Genomic DNA, 20,223 nt, shown 5'->3' on the forward strand with positions numbered 1-20,223 from the left:
AGATAATTCTAATGCTCTTTTATGTGGTAGTGTGGTCAAGCAGTATGCTTATCAGAGGGTAATATTAAGCATTTGTTGTACACACACAGGCAATAAATGAGGAACACACACTCAAAGACTTACTCCTGGCCAATAGGTTTTTAAATTGAAAAATATATTTTCTTAGTTTATTTAAAGAACCACGGGTTCAAGATTTACATCAAACACTTTAAATGTAAGGTACTTTACTTAGATACTTTAGGAACTTTGAATGAAAACAATATCATGTACAGTCTTTGTAAAAATGGCAATAAGCTATTTTCAAAGTGGACACAGCATAAAAATCAACAGTTCCTGGGGCAGGTAAGTAAAGGTTAGATTAGGAGGTAAGTAAAACACTTACAAGTCTCAGATCTGGGGCACAGGCAGCCCACCGTTAGGGGTTCAATGTAACCCCAAAGTTACCACGCCAGCAACTCAGGGCCGGTCAGGTGCAGAGGTCAAAGAGGTGCCCAAAACACAGAGGTGCCTAAGGAGAACATGGGGGGCTCCAGTTCCAGTCTGCCAGCAGGTAAGTGCCTGCGTCTTCAGGGGTCAGACCAGGGGAGTTTTGTAGAGCATGGGGGGACACAAATCGGCACACAAAACACAACCTCAGCGGCACAGGGGCGGCCGGGTGCAGTGTGCAAAGCAGGCGTCAGGTTTTGTATAGGTTTCAATGGAGGGACCCGGGGGTCACTCTAGCGGTGCAGGCAGGCACGGGGGCTTCTCGGGACAGCCACCACCTGGGCAAGACAGAGGGTCATCTAGGGGTCACTCCTGCGTCAAAGTTCAGTTTCTTCAGGTCCTGGGGGCTGCGGGTGCAGTGTTGGTTCCAGCCGTCGGGTCCCTTGTTACAGGCAGTCGCGGTCAGGGGAGCCTCTGGATTCTCTCTGCAGGCGTCGCTGAGGAGGGCTCAGGGGGGTCGTCTCTGGTTAGTTACGGGCTCGCAGTCGCCCGGGAGTCCTCCCTGAGGTGTTGGTTTTCTGCAGGTTGAGCTGGGGGCGTCGGGTGCAGAGTGTAGAGTCTCACGCTTCCGGCGGGAAAACGTGAAGTCTTTGGAAGTTGCTTCTTTGTTGAAAAGAAGTAGCTGGTTTTGAACAGGGCCACTGTTCACTGGAGTTTCTTGGTCCTGTAGTCCAGGGCAGTCCTCTGAAGCTTCAGAGGCTGCTGGTCCCTGTCGGATGTGTCGCTGGAGCAGGTTTTCGAAGTTGGAGACAGGCCGGTGGGGCTGGGGCCAAAGCACTTGTCGTCTTCCTCCTTCTCTGCAGGCTTGTAGGTCTGCAGTCCTTCTTCTTTTTTCAGGTTGCAGGAATCTGATTTCCTGGGATCTGGGGAGCCCCTAAATCCTGAATTTAGGGGTGTGTTTAGGTCTGGGAGGGCAGTAGCCAATGGCTACTGTCATTGAGGGTGGCTACACCCTCTTTGTGCCTCCTCCCTGTGGGGAGGGGGGGCCATCCCTAATCCTATTGGGGGAATCCTCCAAACTCAAGATGGGGATTTCTCAAGGCAGGGGTCACCTCAGCTCAGGACACCTTAGGGGCTGTCCTGACTGGTGGGTGACTCCTCCTTGTTTTTCTCATTATCTCCTCCAGCCCTGCCGCCAAAAGTGGGGGCAGTGGCCGGAGGGGCGGGCATCTCCACTAGTTGGGATGCCCTGGGGCACTGTAACAAAAGGGGTGAGCCTTTGAGGCTCACCGCCAGGTGTTACAGTTCCTGCAGGGGGAGGTGAGAAGCACCTCCACCCAGTACAGGCTTTGTTCCTGGCCACAAAGTGACAAAGGCACTCTCCCCATGTGGCCAGCAACATGTCTGGTGTGTGGCAGGCTGGTAGAAACTGGTCAGCCTACACTAGAAGTCGGGTAGGTATTCAGGGGGCATCTCTAAGATGCCATCTGGGTGTATGTAACAATAAGTTGCACACTGGAATCAGTGTGCATTTATTGTGCTGAGAAGTTTGATACCAGTGTAGCCATTATGGAACTGTGAAGTTCGTGTTTGACAAACTCCCAGACCATATACTCTTATGGCTACCCTGCACTTACAATGTCTAAGGTTTTGCTTAGACACTGTAGGGGCATAGTGCTCATGCACATATGCCCTCACCTGAGGTTGGCATAGCACTCTGAGGGAGTGCTATGTCGACTTAGTAATTTTCTCCCCACCAGCACACACAAGCTGTGAGGCAGTGTGCATGTGCTGAGCGAGGGGTCCCCAGGGTGGCATAAGACATGCTGCAGCCCTGAGAGACCTTCCCTGGCATCAGGGCCCTTGGTACCAGGGGTACCAGTTACAAGGGACTTACCTGAGTGCCAGAGTTGTGCCAATTGTGGAGACAAATGTACAGTTTAGGGAAAGAACACTGGTGCTGGGGCCTGGTTAGCAGGGTCCGAGCACACTTTCAAATCATAACTTAGCATCAGCAAAGGCACAAAGATAGGGGATAACCATGCCCAGGAGGCGTTTCCTTACAGTGTGTTTTTGGTGTTGGCCAATGTTGTGCAGTTTAGTATTTGTGTGTCCATTCTGAGCGTGCCGGTGTGTACTACCAATGGTTTAGCGCTGTTGAATGTCTGCCTTGCTGATTCGTGGGTCATTATGTCATGGCCGTAGTTTTGTTGGCGTAATGGTATGGGTGTTGGGACTGACACTTTAACACTGACCTTTGGGCTGGCAGATTTGTGCATGTGGCAATATTCTTTCGGACTGGTGTGTGTGTCATTATATGGCAAACGGATAGTCACCACCGTTGGTAGCCTTCACCGTGGAGATAAGCGGAATTAACCGCCAATGGAATAAGGAGGGCCTTAATAAATTACTACAGTGTAGAGACAACAGCACTTAGAGAGACAGGGAAGGGACAGCAGAGCTGAGAACAGACCATCATCTTTACTTAATTTCTGTCAATAAATTCCAGAGGCTCCAACATACTTCCATCCATTGTTTCATACAGTGCTCTGCTCCAGTCAATGTGTTCGTAGGCATGTTTATGACATGAGATCATGTTAGGCCAAACACTTGTCTCTTGACATATTCCTTTGAATGGACTCTTCTCCTGCTTCCTGAGGCTGGGGGTATTTCGAGCAGCATCACATACTCTTAATAAAAAGTGACTGTGACCTGACATCACAAAAAGACAAGTAACCAAAGTCTGTGATGTTGGGTCACATGCTTCTTAAGCCACCCTTTTCCATGACGTCGTAGAGCGGGGTGTGCCCAAAAAGGCTTACTGATCTCACCCAGTTATTTGAGGAGAAAAGAAACAGCAGCGGGGTTTATTGTGGAGGAAGAGATAAGCAAGAGACGTCACATGCGTTATCCTAAAACATAAAGGTTGTGTGGGTATAAGCCACAACAGCGCTGCTGTACGGCCTCACCCACATACTCAGAGGCTCGATCATGCCAATCATTCCATGATAATAGTAACACGTCCTAGTACCTGGGGCCCAGGACGTAGAAGTTGCCAAAGTCTATTGCATCTCTAGTGTGCATTGCAATTTAAAAGCATTTTATATCAGTGTATTTAGCTGGCAGATTACTTTTACTATATGCACATCAAGAGGGATGCATTAAATTATGATATAGATTTTGATGTTTTAGTAAAAATGGTAATCAACGAATAATTTGATCCCCAAACTCATGTCAGCAACAATTTGCTGTTCTCTCCCTAATAAATATTTTATGAAATGTAAAACACTTTAAAAACATATTGTTGCCTGTTTTTAATGTGATCAAACCCTACAAAAACACCCTGCAGGCGCGCGTATGGGCAAAGCAGTGCGAAATGTTTGTTATTTCTAAGAGAAGCTTAACAAACACTAATTCGATCTGATGTACTGCCGTACATATTTCAGTAATAGTGACAGTATTATGTGCAGATATAAGTGGATTGAAAATGTTACTACAGTTTATCACAAAATAATCACTTTTTCAGTTTAAAACTGATATTATTGCCCTGACATTTGCAAACTTTGCTAACATCTCATTCTTCCCTTCGCTATTGCAGACACTTTTTCTTGAAAAGAATCATGACTATGCAAATAACTGTAATTTAAAATGAGGTTGCTGGGATCCTATAGAGCAATGGTTTGTCTAAGTGAGTTGAAGGCAGATTTTGTTCTAGAAACAATAAAAATGAATGAAGTAAACTGAACGTGCGCAATTCGTTGACCGGTTGTAAAATGTGCAATTTTTGCTTGAGTTTAAGATATGGCATATGAAGATGTGTGCACAGAGGGATGTGCACAGATCAGGGTCAGTCGCAGATTACTATCCTCTGGGTGAGCCCTGAACTAGACCAGGACCGGAGCAGGGGAAAGGATAATACATTTGTGCAAACGCAAGTAGTCCAGCTGTAAAGTTTGCAACTGGGGATGAGGCAGATATGTACACAATGAGGTGTACACGGAGAGATGTGCAGATATCAGTGCCCATCTCATAGTACCTTCCAGTACGTGAGTCCTGACCTGGCCTAGGACTAATGAAGGGAAAACCGCAATCCATGCGGAGGACAAATATATCTCACTTCTGCACTATCGATCCAGAGAGGTAGGCATGCACCGAACTAGAAATTCTTAAATAGGGAAAGGAAACCTAAAGATGAAAAAAACAAGCAGAGTGCAGGTATGAGTAATAAAATAAGTGTAAGATTAATAATAAGGAAACGTACAAGTGAAGAGAAGGCTTTAGTTTAAATTAAAAGGACGAAGGGATAGACAAAGAGGAAAAACAAAACAAGAAGAAAAGATAGGGGACAATATAAATGGTATTGAGTTAAATTAAAAAGGAAGGGATTGGGGCAAAGTGTTACTGACCAGCGATAAAAGAAAAAAAAATAACATCAGAGATAAAAAAGAGGAACAATAATCCCAAAATTATTGGTAAAAAGATAGTGAAAACACACACTCGAGATAAATTACTCTTAGATAAATATATAAGAACATTCATTGATATATGTTGTCATGTTTTTCTCAGAGTGATTCACAAAAGGTGATAGGAGGAATGCTTGCAACTTGTCTAGCCATTGACCATCACTCGGGGTAACATTTCAACCCATGGTTCTTTTGCCCACCATGTCACGTCAGATTAGACCCAGACATATGCAAATCAGCCTTCGGCCTGCTCCAATAGGAACAGTTAAGCCCGAACTGCAATACAAGATCCTCTCTTAACCAGAACACAAGCAACCCAAGACCATGGGCATCGATACACCAAAATGCCAGGGGTAGCGTACAGAACATCACAGATCCATTAACCTTTTTTACATCATAGGAAGTGAGATCATATGTCCTTTGATCCCATATGTCCCCAAGAAGTATTGTCACATGACCTTAACCCTGAAGATATTACAATAATTATCACTTAACCCCTTGGGTGTGGGCGTCGGCCACTGGCCGACGCCTGTACTACCTCCCTGGTGCAGGTCACGACCAGTGGCCGACACCAGGGAGGGAATTAATAAATCCTCACGTGCGTCGCACCCGAGGATTTATTATTATATATTTTTTTCTCCCAGGAGACACAGAAGCTTTTCCGTGTCTCCCCCTGCCCCCCACCTGCCCCTTTGTGACGTCACTTTGTTGATTTCCCCATCGGAGCAGGAAGTGGGGAAAACGGCCCCAAACGGCCTTCCCCACGTTCGGGAAGGCCTCGTAAGAAAGAGGAGACTCTCCCCTTTCTTACGAAGCCTTCCTGAAAGTGTTTCCTGGACCCACGATCGCAGCACAGCTGCGATCGGGGGCCAGGAAACACAACTAGACAACAGGGATTTCACTTAGGGGGGTCGGCCCCCTCGGAAAACGGGCCGCCCCCCGGGGGCATATATTTTTTTTTACACGGTAGGTGCCCCCTGGCGGGGCGCGATCTCTTCCGATCGTGCCCCCCCCGGGCTAAATTTTATATTAAAAAAATGTAAAAAAAAGTATTTTTGGCCCCCAAGGAAACCATACAACTACTAAAAAAAAAGCTAGATATATGGATCTATATATATAGATATGTCTATGTAGATATATATCTACATGGACATATCTATAGATAGATCTATATATATATATATATATATATATATATAGATATATATATATATATATAGATATCTATGTAGATAGATATATCTATATAGAGATAGATCTGTATATATATATATATATATATATATATATCTATATATATATATATATATATAGATCACTTTTGTCAATACATGTGTGGTTTCCCCGGGGGCTGCGATCGGCCGCCAGGAAAACCAAACCCACATATAAAAGTGAAATATATATATATTTGCCACCAGCTGTCTTGCAGTTGCAGTTTGCGTCTTCAAAGCAATGCACATAATTCAACTGACACATTTCACCTGTAGCTTTTAGGCAGCAATAAAAAAGTCAAGTAAGTATTGTGATGTTTCTGCTACAAAAGGATCATACTTTTGTCTAGTGGCAGTTTTAGTGCCATAAAGGAGCGCAGAAGGTTTATATGCCTACTGCAAAGAGCAAATCTGTATTTTATGTCAATAGCTGAGTGCATTAGTAAAGTCAGCCATTACCTGCGCTATAATACAAATGAAATGTATGTGCGGGGTGGGGGGCGGCTATGGAGATATGAAGGGCACTTTTGCTGGGTGGTAATGAGGGAATGCGAGGAGGAGGGTGTGGGAGCACCAATAATGATTGCTGGACTGGGCGCAGGAGATGCTACAGACTGTGACGAATGGTATGTGACAAGGTGTTTTTTGAGTGTCTTGAAAGAACGTGCTGATTGAGGGAAGAAGCGCAGGTAAGGTGGCCTCTACTGTTGCACGTTATTTCACACACACAATCAATTTTGTGACTGTCTACGTAGGCTAGTGTTTTAGAGCAGCAGTTTAGCCAAAAGCAGAGATGGCATCTTGATGGATGACTGCTGCCATCACTCGGGTTATAGAGGACAGCTCTGTCATAGGATCAAAGACTGAGAGTGATTTTTCAGTCAGTGGAGTCGCATTCTATAACTCCTCTTCCAGTAAATTATGAGCGAGGTAATGAGGACAGTCCTGCTGTCCCTTCGCAAGCACAGTCTGTGCAACAGGGTAATAGTGGGTTAGCCCAACCCAGAGAGCAGGTGAATGTGGCGGCAAGCAGAGAGAGAGAGTGCTCTCTTGGGAGCTCCCCAATTTAGTCCAGCCCCAAATTCCACCGCCCAAATCGTATTGTGGAGACATCAAAATTATCTATCACAAAACAAACTGGTTTTGTAAGGCAGACACCTGTGTTTTTGGTCCTGGGTTCGGCGGCCATATAGAGAAACATACTAAACCCAAACATTTCTGGAAACTAGACATTTGGGGGAGTCCACAGAGGTGTGACTTGTGTGGATTCCCCAAAGTTTTCTTACCCCGAATATCCTGCAAAGCTGAAATGTTGAATAAAAACTCAATTTTTCTCCCATTTCTCTCACACAAACTACAGGAATATGCTGGGATCCACAAAATTCCTACCACCCAGTGATTCCTCACCTGTCCTGCTAAAAACACTACCCCACTTGAGTGGATATACCTAGTGTCTGCATCAGGAATGGATCACCCCAGGGTCAACAGCTGCCTCATGTAGGGACCAACATTGACCGTTGTGTGATCTATTCCTGTTGCGGGCACCAGGCCTACCCACACAACTGAGATACCAATTTTATCGGGAGACTTGGGGGAACGCTGGGTGGAAGGAAATTTGTGGCTCCTCTCAGATTCCAGAACTTTCTGGCACCGAAATATGAGGAAAACATGTTTTTTTAGACACATTTTGAGGTTTGCAATGGATTCTGGGTAACAGAACCTGGTCAGAGCCCCACAAGTCACCCCATCTTGGATTCCCCTAGGTCTCTAGTTTTCGAAAATGCACAGGTTTGGTAGGTTTCCCTAGGTGCCGGCTGAGCTAGAGGCCAAAATCTACAGCTAGGCACTTTTCAAAAAACACCACAGATTTCAATGTAAAAATGTGATGTGTCCATGTTGCGTTTCTTGTCGCGAGCATTAGGCCTACCCACGCAAGTGAGGTACCATTTTTATCGGGAGATTTGGGGGAATACAGAATAGCAAAACAAGTGTTATTGCCCCTTGTCTTTCTCTACATTTTTTCCTTTCAAATATAAGACAATGTGTAAAAAAGACACCTATTTGAGAAATGGTCTGTAATTCAAATGCTAGTAGGGGCACCCCGGAATTCAGAAATGTGCAAATAACCACTGCTTCTCAACACCTTATCTTATGCCCATTTTGGAAATACAAAGGTTTTCTTGATACCTATTTTTCACTCTTTATATTTCAGCAAATGAATTGCTGTATACCCCGTATAGAATGAAAACCCATTGCAAGGTGCACCTCATTTATTGGCTCTCGGTACCTAGGGATCTTAATGAACCTACAAGCCCTATATATCCTCGCAACCGGAAGAGTCCAGCACACGTAACGGTATATAGCTTTAAAAAATCTGACATTGCAGGAAAAAGTTACAGAGTGAAACGTGGAGAAAAATTGAATTTTTTTTCAGCTCACTTTCAATATTTTTTTTAGTTCAGCTGTTATGTTCTTTAGGAAAACCTTGTAGGATCTACACAAATGACCCCTTGCTGAATTCAGAAATGTTTAGCTTTCCGGGATCCAGCATTGGTTTCACACCCATTCCTGTCAATAACTGGAAGGAGGCTGAAAGCACCAAAAATAGTAAAAATGGGGTATGTCCCAGTAAAATGACAAAATTGTGTTGAAAAATGTGATTTTCTGATTCAAGTCTGCCCGTTCCTGAAAGGTGGGAAGATGGTGATTTTAGCACCAGAAACCCTTTGTTGATGCCATTTTCAGGGGAAAAAAACACAAGCCTTCTTCGGCAGCCCTTTTTTCCCAATTGTTTTTTTTAAAAAAAATGTTTACTGTATTTTGGCTAATTTCTTGGTCTCCTCCAGGGGAAACCACAAACTCTGGGTACCATTAGAATCCCTAGGATGTTGGAAAAAAGGACGCAAATTTGGCATGGATAGCTTATGTGGACAAAAAGTTATGAAGGCCTAAGCGCGAACTACCCCAAACAGCCAAAAAAGGGCTCAGAACTGGGGGGGGAGGGGAAGGCCCAGCAGCTAAGAGGATAAGTTCTATAATAACTGTATGATAAGTATAACCTAAACATGCCTATATTAGAGTACTGACATGCTCTTTGAAACTGGTGAGATGTAATACTTACTATAATTGAAAAGAACTTCTTCTCAGTAGGCTTTCGGGGGTTCTCCCACCAAATTTCTTTTAGAAAATGGGGAGACATCTTGTATTAAAGGCACAATTTTCACTTAAATTTGTTAAAAGAAAAATCATAGGCTCTGAAATCGCACTCATTCATATTCACATCCTTTCAAGGTGTGCCAAGTCAGAAATACCTGATGAACTCTATGAGTTCATCCTATTATTTTTAAAATGGGCTGTGGATGCCCCCTTATGTCAAAAAGCACCTTGTTTGTGCCAAGCCAGTGTTTCGTTGGGGGGGGTCTCTCAAATTCCATGGGTTCCCACTCATGCCAAAAATTACCTACAACACCCTAGTGCCAGAATTTTGCAATTATTTCCATCACATACTTTGGTTCACCTTTATGTCAAATGACCTATAGTATGTCAAGCCAGAATTTTGTCAGAGTGCCCCCACTTGTCATGGTTGTCCTCCCTCATAACAAGAAGCCTCTTCAATGAGCTAGCACCAGCATTTCGCCATGGGTGCCCCATTCATAACATTTCCTTAAGTGTGTGTGTGCCAGCATTGTTCCATTGTTACTCGTTATGCCATACATTAACTACATTATGCCAATTCCAGTATGTTTCCCAGGTGCCTGCCATGCTAGCATTCACCCCCAGTGTGACACCAGCTGAATTTTCCATGGGTGCCTCTACAAAACAAGAATTATCTTCAGTACTCCACAACCACTGGAAGAGTAGCAACCAAACATCACATTCTCACACATGCTCACTTACATGCATTCTCATTTGCACTCAATTATTCACACTATTTATTTTGCTCTCACTCTAACTCACTTTCACTCGTTCTTACTCTGACCCATTTTTACTCACACTCACTTCTATTAAATCAGTCAGGCATTCTCACACCCACTTATTTTTACAATGGTTCACTCACTCATTTTCTCTCCTTCATTCACACTCACTTTCACCTTCACTCTAACTCTCACTCAAATGCACTCACTCTTATTGTCACTCATTCTGACTCACTCATACTGACAGTCAACGTCACTTATTTACACTTGCTATCTGTTACTATCTGTTACTTATTCTCACGTACTACCTTTCACTAATTCACACTCAATTTCACTCACACACGCATGCAGACGCAAGCACACAAACACACACGCTCTCTTACACACAAGCATACTCTCACTCACAAGTATGTGTACCTCATGCATTTAAAATACTTTTTTTTTTATTATGGCACCTGCCCCTCAATGTTTCATTCCAGCTTCTTGTGCTTCATTTCCTTATTACACTAATAATGAAGAATGAACTATTATCAACTATTAGTGTACTAAGAAGAGGGGAGAAAACAAAGGTGGAGCAAGACGCCCACACGGGCAAGCTGCCTCTGTCCTCTTGGTTCTCATTGTGCTACCTTGAAAGCTAGGACTCACAAAAGCTGTGCAATGGGTTACAAGGGGCAAGCCAGGGGTTGCATCAGCATCCCCTGGCAACCCCTACATGACATCCATGGCCAAGACTGGTTTCGGCCTGATGAGCCTCTTCACTTGGCTACAGCTCAGTTTTAGTGGCACAGTGAGCAAAGGGCACATGCCTGGGCATAATTTTGGCCACTAAGGACATTCCATCATGCCTAATTGATTGCCAGACTATTTGCAAGCTTGCCCCCTTCCCCTTTCATATATGGATGTAACTCCCTAAGTAGCAAATGTATTCTCATGATGTGGGCCATAGAATCTAAGCTGTATCTCAATGATGACGCCAAACAAGGTCTTAAACAGTCTGGGGGGTCACTTGCCTTCTGGATGGGGCTTCACTTGGCAAATCAGAATGGAATGTTCTCCTGAGGAGCATGGTCAGTACTGAGTTGCACAATATGGTCCTTTGCATACAATGGTACACTGGGTGAAAAACAAAGGGTTGGAATGTTGCACCGAGCAATTTCCAATGGTTAAACTATTTCCAAGCCTCAATGACGAGGTTTAAAAAGGCTGATCTAGAGTTGCTACTGTTCCCTTCTGGGGGTTGGTTTCGCCTGGCAGTTAGAGATGACAAGCATGCCTCTGTCACCTATTGTATTGAAAAACATACATTAATGCTCACAGAAGGCATGCACTCAGTCGTGTATTTTCTTTTTAAACCTAAAGAAGGGATAAAATAAAAGTATTTACATTTTTCCCTCTTCCCCTGTGTCACTCATGGGAGGGAGGGTACACTAAAGGCTGCTGTTTTCATAATATTGAAATAAAACCCAGAAAGAACAGCATGAAGCAGTGCTATTGGATTTGCCCTCCTGTTCATGGCGACATTACATTAAGAGGAGGCTACAGAAATGTCTCCAATTTATTTCAGAGGGCTAAACAAATTATTTGGCAAAAGGTTACCTACATTTTTGCTATCATGTGCATTTACTAATGTGAATATTCCTACAGAACTATGACTGAGGCAGCTTTCATGACTACTCAGAGAACCTTTTGAGAATTAAAAAACATATATATCTACTCGAAACTTCGATGTAAAGCAATGGATGTAATTGTAATATGTTTTTTTTCAGAATGGATCCGTCTGTGCAGTTCTCTCCAAGCGTCCTGTCCCTTCGCTAAAAGTATGTCTTTAGAAATGAAGGCGGTCATTACAACAATGGCGGTAAAACCTGCTTATCGCCGTGCAGAAGACCGCCAACACACCGCCGCAGAAAACCGCCACAGCTATTATGACCCACAGCACGGAATCTGCCAAAATTCAGACACCTACACAAGTCCGCCACACCAAAGGTCAGTAATAAACCGGTGAAAACAAAACCTCCACCGTCACGCCAACAGAAATACGCCCACACTATCACGACACACGAATCCACGTGGTGGTCTTTCAACCGCGGTATTCCATTGGCGGTACACACCGCTGCGCTCAAAATACACACACATATACAAAACACTACCACATTGGACAATTCGAAATACACACACTTGATACACATACACACACCACTTCCACACACCCAATATAATATAAAACACACACCCACATCACCCACATACCTTTACTACCAAAAATCACGAACGAAGGCCAGAGAGAGACACCACCATCAACAATACTAGCATCCACAGGCACACAACACCATCACCCACATAACTTCCATGCACCTCACACTACACACCACTACATATCAGCACACTTATCACCCCACACACCACCCCACACATCACCTACACCACCCCATGGCACGGCAAAGGCACCCCAGGTTCTCGGAGGAGGAGCTCAGGGTCATGGTGGAGGAAATCGTCTGGGTAGACTACAGCTATTCGGATCACAGGTGCAGAACACCTCAATTGCAAGGAAGATGGAGCTATGGCGAAGAATAGGGGACAGGGTCAACGCAGTGGGACAGCACCCAAGAAATCGGGAGGACATCAGGAAGAGGTGGAACAACCTGTAGTGTGGTTAGTTTTACGTATCTTTTGCGCATTAGCTTCAGGCTTTAGGCCTTTGTGCACTTTGCCCTGAATGTATTTTATTCATTTGCTGACAGCTTAGAGCCTCTGTGCACTTTGCTCTAAATGCTTTTTATTAGGCTTCGTACTGTTATTTTTCAAATAGCCAGTTCTACGGTTTTGTTTTTTATTCATATCACACTGTTTTGCCTACTTCAGCGCTAGAGTTCTCCATAACACATTCTCTCTGTGCTTCAGTCAAGGATACAGTCTGGTACATTGCCGATAGACGTGGTAGGAGTTTAGACTTGGCATTCCTGCGTAGGGACATTTTGTGATCACGCTGACATGTTAGTTATAAAATCACTTCCTTGTCCCAATACACGCAAGAGGGAGATTCCGACCAGGGAACCACAACTAGACGCTGACTGCCTCGTAGCAGATGCTCAACCAAGATCACAGGCCTTTGCTCAGGTATGAGGGCTGATGTCTCCCCAGTGATACAGACAGGCAAGCTAGAAGCTTAACATGCTGTGCTCGAAATAGAACAAGCAGAGGGAGAGTAGAAACTATTAAACACAATGATCGCTTTGTTCTTATTTTTTACTCTCCTGGTAACTATTTCAATCCTACTGTGTTGTATGGTTCTGGTTATTGCGGCTCATGCCTTATTATCCAAAATACAGTCGTTTTATTAAATCATTCTATAAAACTTATACTGTCTTTGTCATTTGTATATGAGATCATATTGTAAATGAGAGAGTTGGTTTGGATCTGAGTAACCACGACTTCCCTGAGAAGTTCCAAAGATGTCATGCGCTCGGCTGCCCAATCATCTCTTCCCCGTGGGAGAAATGAGGCACTGCTAGTTAGCCGGAGCAAAAACCGGATTTAGGGTGACAGAGTTCCTTACACGTGGGTCAGACTCAGTCCCCCACACCGTTATCGATCCTGCTGCCTAGAAATCCAGTAGTCTCATTTAGGATAATGAGAGCCCACGCGACATGGCGCCCAGCGTGGGGCCTGGCTCTAATGTTTAGGTCCGACTGACTCTCTCTATCTCATATATATTTTGACTCCTCGGTTCCGTAAGCGGAGACGTCCGTGGGGCTGGGGGTTTCCGCCACCACGGTATAGGTACATCCTGTTACTTAGTGGTTTGTTGTTCAAGCTTGAACTTTGAAAGGAAGAACCCCGATATTGGTGTGCCTTCTCTGACCTAGAGCTATTTTTTTAAATGGCGAATCCTAATGTAGTGAATATAGCTATCAACATGCGTCACCCGCTCACAGGACATCTGATAGCACATGGACTGACAGTCCAGGGGGGTCCGGTCACTTTTGTGGTGGACGCCCATGCAGCCTATAGAACAGAACTTTTTTATTCTTGGGTCATATTTCCAGCAGTTGATGAGGGTACAAATACTTTTCACGAATACACTGTTGCGAATGTCCCTGGACAGTACAGGGCTTACGCATTCTTAGAGATACTTTTATCTTATCAAGAACATCATAATTGGCTTGATGGCGCCCTCCCACATACAGTAGCACAAGTGAGGTTAGGTCCGTTGAGTAATGATGGTCCGACCTGGCCTTTATTGGCTACTTACACACCATATCCTGCGGTTGCAAATTTGGCAGTGGCTGATGTGCGTCGTTTATATATAGACTTAGCAACTACATACAGAAGACTGGTTCAGTTTGTAATGCAAGCATTGAATACTAATGCAGCGCGTGCTGCTCCGGCGCACCCACAAGCAGTGGTTCTGGGTATCAATCCGGCCACTGTACACTCAGTTATGGGTAAGGTACCGGCTAAACGTGAGGAAACTCCATTTTGGCTGGCGCAAAAAATTAATGCGCTGGAAGCAGTATTTCCCCATACGGGACCTCAGGATAAACATAGAATATTGACGATGTGTTTGCCGTATGGGATGATTCCTCCGGTGGACCTTTGTAATACCTGGGGCACGGTGTTTGCCGCGCTCTACACTACGGCACACGGTACACCGACATTGGCTAATTTACCGGAAGTGCTTAAACAAATTCAAGATGAATATGGGGCTGCCCCTGCCTTAGATTTGGGCATGCAGTTAATGGGCAATTTTGCCGCGGTTTCTTCTATTATTTTGAGTAATCTCAAGGGGGAGGCAGTAGCACTAGCAGTGCGAATGCGTCTTTGGGACGTTCTGCAGATTAATCAGGAGCGGGAACTTCCGAGAATAATAGCAGAAACCTATTCTAGTATTGGTCGCAATAGCCTAGGGGCTAGACCGCAAAAACCCCAATTGCAGGGTACAAATAATAAAGATAATGCTAAACAACAGCAACCTGAGGGTACTAAAAAGCGCTGGGAAAAGAAACAGCAAACACCTAAAAAAGATGGGGGACAGTCTCCGCAACCGGAGACCCCGCAGAATAGGTATAATCTCAGGAATAGGGATAATTTGAAGACGCCTGATAGATATCAATATACTGATACACGCCAATCTCGTTCCTTTCAGGACTCCTCAGAGAAGAGAAGTGAGAGAGGTGGGCGGTCAGAGCGGAGGACGGAGTACGTGAAACCGAGACAGGATTCACAACGCTCGGCGGAGGTTTCTATTAAACAAGAAGAGAAACTGCTGCACCAAAAACAGCAATTTAAAAAGAAGAAAGTGGCAGCAGTCTCAGTTAGACATGCCTCTCAAGAAGAGAGTTCTCTTGACGAACAAGACATGGGCGTTAGCACTGTTAGGCAGCGCGGCAGAGGTCACAATAGTTCGCCGGAGCCTTCTAGAGCATCTGGAGGTGAAAGCAACTGATGACTTCATTCAAGTCGAAACAGCAGATATGCGAGTCTCTGATCCTGATAGAGTATATCAAGTGACTCTGCAATTAGAAGGGGACATTGACCGCATTGTACAAGCCATCTTTTGGGACCATGTGGTAAAATCATATGATGTTCTGTTGGCCGAACAGGATTGGCCACCTGACTTTGTTCACGACTGTCCGGTTGGGGAGGAGGTTATTACACCTTCCTTCTCACCACTTGTTCCGAGAGAACTAGCGGAGTCCTATAGTAAAATATGGGCTCTAGCACAGGCTCCCGCCCTATATAGAAATAACATGGGGTGGGATAGACAATCACCTTATCATGTAATTCCAATAAAGGGCGAACCTCAGCCACAGCCGCCGTATCCTATCAAATTTGAGGCAAGGGCATCGGTTAGGAAAATTCTAACACAATTGGAGTACCAGGGTGTAATAGAGCCCTGTGTCTCGCCGATGAATAATCCCTTATTTCCGGTTGCTAAACCGGACTATTCATATAGGATAGTGGTGGATTACAGACATTTGAATAGTCATATACGCACATATGCAATACAGAATTCACATAGCGCAGCGCTTATGAATAATATAATACGAAAGAAATACAAAACAATGTTAGATATCTCAAATGGATTTTTCTGCCAAAATATAGCGCCCGAAAGTCGGGACTATACCAGTTTCAGTGCGTTTGGCTTTCAGAAAAAGTTTTGTCGTTTGCCTCAGGGGTATAAGAATAGCCCAGGACTGTTTTCGGCTCGTGTGACTGAAATGCTGCACGAGTTGGACCCTGAAGCGTTATCATATGTTGATGACATATATCTGACAGACGATGAGCTTATGCAACATCTAAAGTGTGTATCGCGCATTGTTCTGGGGTTTGCGGAAATTGGCTATAAGTTTAATTTTAAGAAATCAAAGATTGCCTTCCTCAGCGTCATTTTCCTGGGATATGAGTTGTCGAGTGAGAGCAAGAGCTTAGCGCCTCATTTTGTGGAGAAATGTGCTTTATTGCAGCCTCCTAATACGGTTCGGAAGCTCCAGTCATTGTTGGGGTTTCTGAATTTTGGCAGAACTTACATTCCTGATTATGCTACGCGTATAAAACGAGTTGATTCGTCCGGATTTTTCGAGTAGATTTTGGACGATTGAGCATACACATATCCTACGAGATTTACAGACTGATCTCTTGGCAGTTAAACACTTACACACACGGGACAATAAGACACATTTAGTCATCAGGGTGATACCTGGGGCTGTTGGGTTTACGTATGTCACCTTTAATGAGGGTGAGACAGTCCCGATTGCATACAAGTCCCACTTGTATTCTGCTGCAGAACAACGATTTGCACAGACTGAGAAAATACTCACTGCAGTACAGATGGCTGTGATTAAAGAAAGACCGCTTGCCCAGGGACAACGTATAGTTGTTGTTTCCCCGATTACGGCCTTAGAGGCTGTTACAAAAGCGAGTGTTCCTAATTCGAAATCTTTACACCCGCGATGGATTCAATGGGCTGCGTCTTTGACGGCCACTGATGTAGATTACATATGTGACCCTAAACTGCAGACTCAAGAATTTCTTCAATATGAAATAGAGTACACAGTCCCTGCTGGCACATTGCCTATTGACCAATATTAGGTGGTCATGTATACCGATGGCTCTGCGCAACCAGCGGTTGGGACAAAACAACAGTATTCTGCTGCATGTGCGGTGGTGAGCGGCACAATGGAGGGGGAAGTGTTCTGCCCCCGACATACTTATACTAAAACCTTGGGAGATTGCACGGCACAGCTGGCTGAGCTCAAAGCTCTATTGTTAGCGTTGGAGCTTGCTGGTCTGTGACTCCTACTACTGTGTACAGTCTTTCAATGAACATCTGCACTATTGGAAGATAAATGGGTTCAGAGATTCTAAAGGCAACACCATTAAACACAAATTGTTGTGGGGTAAGGTTGCGGATCTGAAAGAGACGCTTCCTAAGGTCCATGTTGTGCATACACTTGGACATCAGCGCGTTGGAATACACGTTGCTGGAAATACTTTGGCTGATGAAGCCGCGAAATCAGCAGTGGCTGTCGCCACTGTGGCTGCAGTGACTCGTTCGAGTTCTAAACCAGACACAGAGATTTCGGCTGCCATAAAAGCTACGGCTGATGGCACGCCATTTCCTAAAGGATTTCCTTCTAAATATAGTTACTGCTTGAGTAGTGCGCTGAATGCTGTTGTTCATATTCCAGGCATTGGTGTACGTGAACTACCAAATAAAATCGAGAGACCTCGATTAATTCCTGCAGCACATGAGGGGGTGGCGTCTGCACATGCTGGTGTGGCTGCCACGATTTCACTTCTACAGGCTCGTTACTGGTGGCCTGGTCTTTATAAAGAGACTAAGCAATATGTCCTTTGTTGTGACGTTTGTCAACAGATTAAAGCTTCGTCGGCTAGACGCCCGCAGCAGACGCACCTTCTGATTTCAAATAAACCTTTAGAGTGTGTGTACTTGGATCATTGTGGTCCGCTGACACCAGATAATGCATACAAATATATTTTGGTTGCTGTAGATTCGTGCTCCAGATTTGTGTGGGTCTGGCCACAACGCTCGGCTGACGCCCGGACTGTTATTAAAGATTTGCGCATCTTTGTCGATACATTTGCAGTTGCGGTTTTTCATTCGGACCAGGGCCCTGCTTTTGCCTCTAAGGCATTCAGGGACACCATGGCTTCGTTGGGGGTCCAACTCCAATTCTCGTCTCCATTTCATCCCGAGGGAAATTCTGTCGTGGAGCGTTTGAATCGTGATTTAAAGCAATCCTTAACGGCCAGAGTTATAGGTACGGGTCGTGGTTGGCTAGCCCACCTGTATGGAGTACAGAGAGCACTTAATAACTTGCCTAGAAGGTCACTGGGGGTCGTACTTCATATGAGTGCCTGTTTGGGACACGAATGTATGTTCCTGATCTAGATGGTCCTGGTGTGGAGGCGGCAGATACGCCCTTTGACATAAATGATCGTGTCACTGTTTTGCAGGATTTACAACAATTCCGTGAAGATAACTCTTCTGCAAGTGCTGCCTCCTCAGGAATTAAGGATGAGCCAGTAACGCCTACTGGTTGGATACCCAGGATTGGGGATCTAGTGCGTGATAAGGTCGCAGTAAAGAAAGAATGTGGTCCTTCTTATCGAGCACCTGTCCCTGTGTTAGGGGTGAGCGGCACGAGAACCGTGATTTTACCGCCGCTGCAAGGGGCCAAAGCGAAACGCTTTGTTTCCATTGATAATGTCAAGTTACAACATGTGGCCGATTCTGCACAGCAGACCAAGAGGGACACCCAGTAGTTCTGGAATCCCTCTCACTACTGGGGAAGAAGTCCCGCTGCAGGTGATTTACACTGACGCTGTTTCCTCTCCGAGCTTGGGGAGGGTGGATGATGATCTTGCGTCTATTCCACAGACAACGATTAATATGGATTCTTTTGATCAAGTTGCTGTACGTTCTACTGATGTTTCTGAACATGTGGTTTATAGCGTGCCTAGACGAGAGCCTCCATCTGCTTCTTTGTTCACAGTTGCGCCTTTTGCAAGAACTGCCTCTGGCTGCTTCAAGGACGCTGATGATGCGGTGTCCAGCTCCTCGTCCTCGATGTCTTCTGTCCGAGTACCACGTAAGCTGCTGGGTTGGCTTAAACGCACATATTTTGTTTTTCCTTGGAACTATTTGTGGCTTTTTATGGCTGTAATTACTCTTTTTTTATGGTTGGGATTTGTGGTTACTTTTTTTCTGGTAATACATGGTCATTTTCTTCCTGATCGATCTGACATTGAGCACGTGGAGACTGTGTTAAAACCACATTTTTCATCTCATAAGGTTCGAAGAGACTTGTCCACTGTTAACATTTCTGCAATACCGATTCCGGATGGGATTGTGTGGGATAAAGTAATTTTTGATATATATGGTCCCACTGAATTGATTCAAATACCGTATGTCCTCAAGTTATCAATGAATGATATTGTTATACCAGGCATTGTTTCTGATGATTGGGATGTGAAGACAGTAGACGCTATGCTGACAGATTTGCAATATTATACTGTTTATGACGATGAAGATGCTTACCAATTTAAAGATAATCATGGTGACATGTTTTGCTACAACTATTATGGACACCACTTTATTCATAAAGCTAGGAGCCCTAAGTCCATACTTAATTATGTGCAATGGGAACATTGCTCGACTCCTCCACAAGGGAGTTCGAAAACGTATTATGATAAATTTGCATATTTTTCTGGGCATAATCAACGAAATGCTAGGTCTTACTATTTTAAAGTTACTCCGTATTCTAATAAGCACATGTTATTGACCGATACTAAATTGCTGTATTCAAATTTGTTTGTATCTAAACTTTCGGTCGAGGGGTATGAATACTGGTTTAAGACTATTGACTTGAAAAGTGTTTGGGGTACGAAAAATTGGCAGATGCAAGGCAGGGATACATTATTTAGAGCATGTATTATCCCTGTGCAAATGATTTTCCTCAATGACACAGTACAACAGACTAGCTGTTTGGGCTTGGCGACAATTAGAGAGTTGAATTTGCCTAGTATACCTGTCCCTTCCAAATTAAACAACTGGCAGCACTATGTGAATGCTACTTTTAGTGAATTTACACATTGGGTCCAGAATGGTACGCTTAACACTTCATCGTTACATCCGGGCGGGTGGTTATTATGGCCTGTGGACACTAATGAGTGTCATCA

The sequence above is a fragment of the Pleurodeles waltl genome, chromosome 2_2 (genome assembly GCF_031143425.1).
Source record: "Pleurodeles waltl isolate 20211129_DDA chromosome 2_2, aPleWal1.hap1.20221129, whole genome shotgun sequence".
NCBI classification, from domain to species: Eukaryota; Metazoa; Chordata; class Amphibia; order Caudata; family Salamandridae; genus Pleurodeles; species Pleurodeles waltl.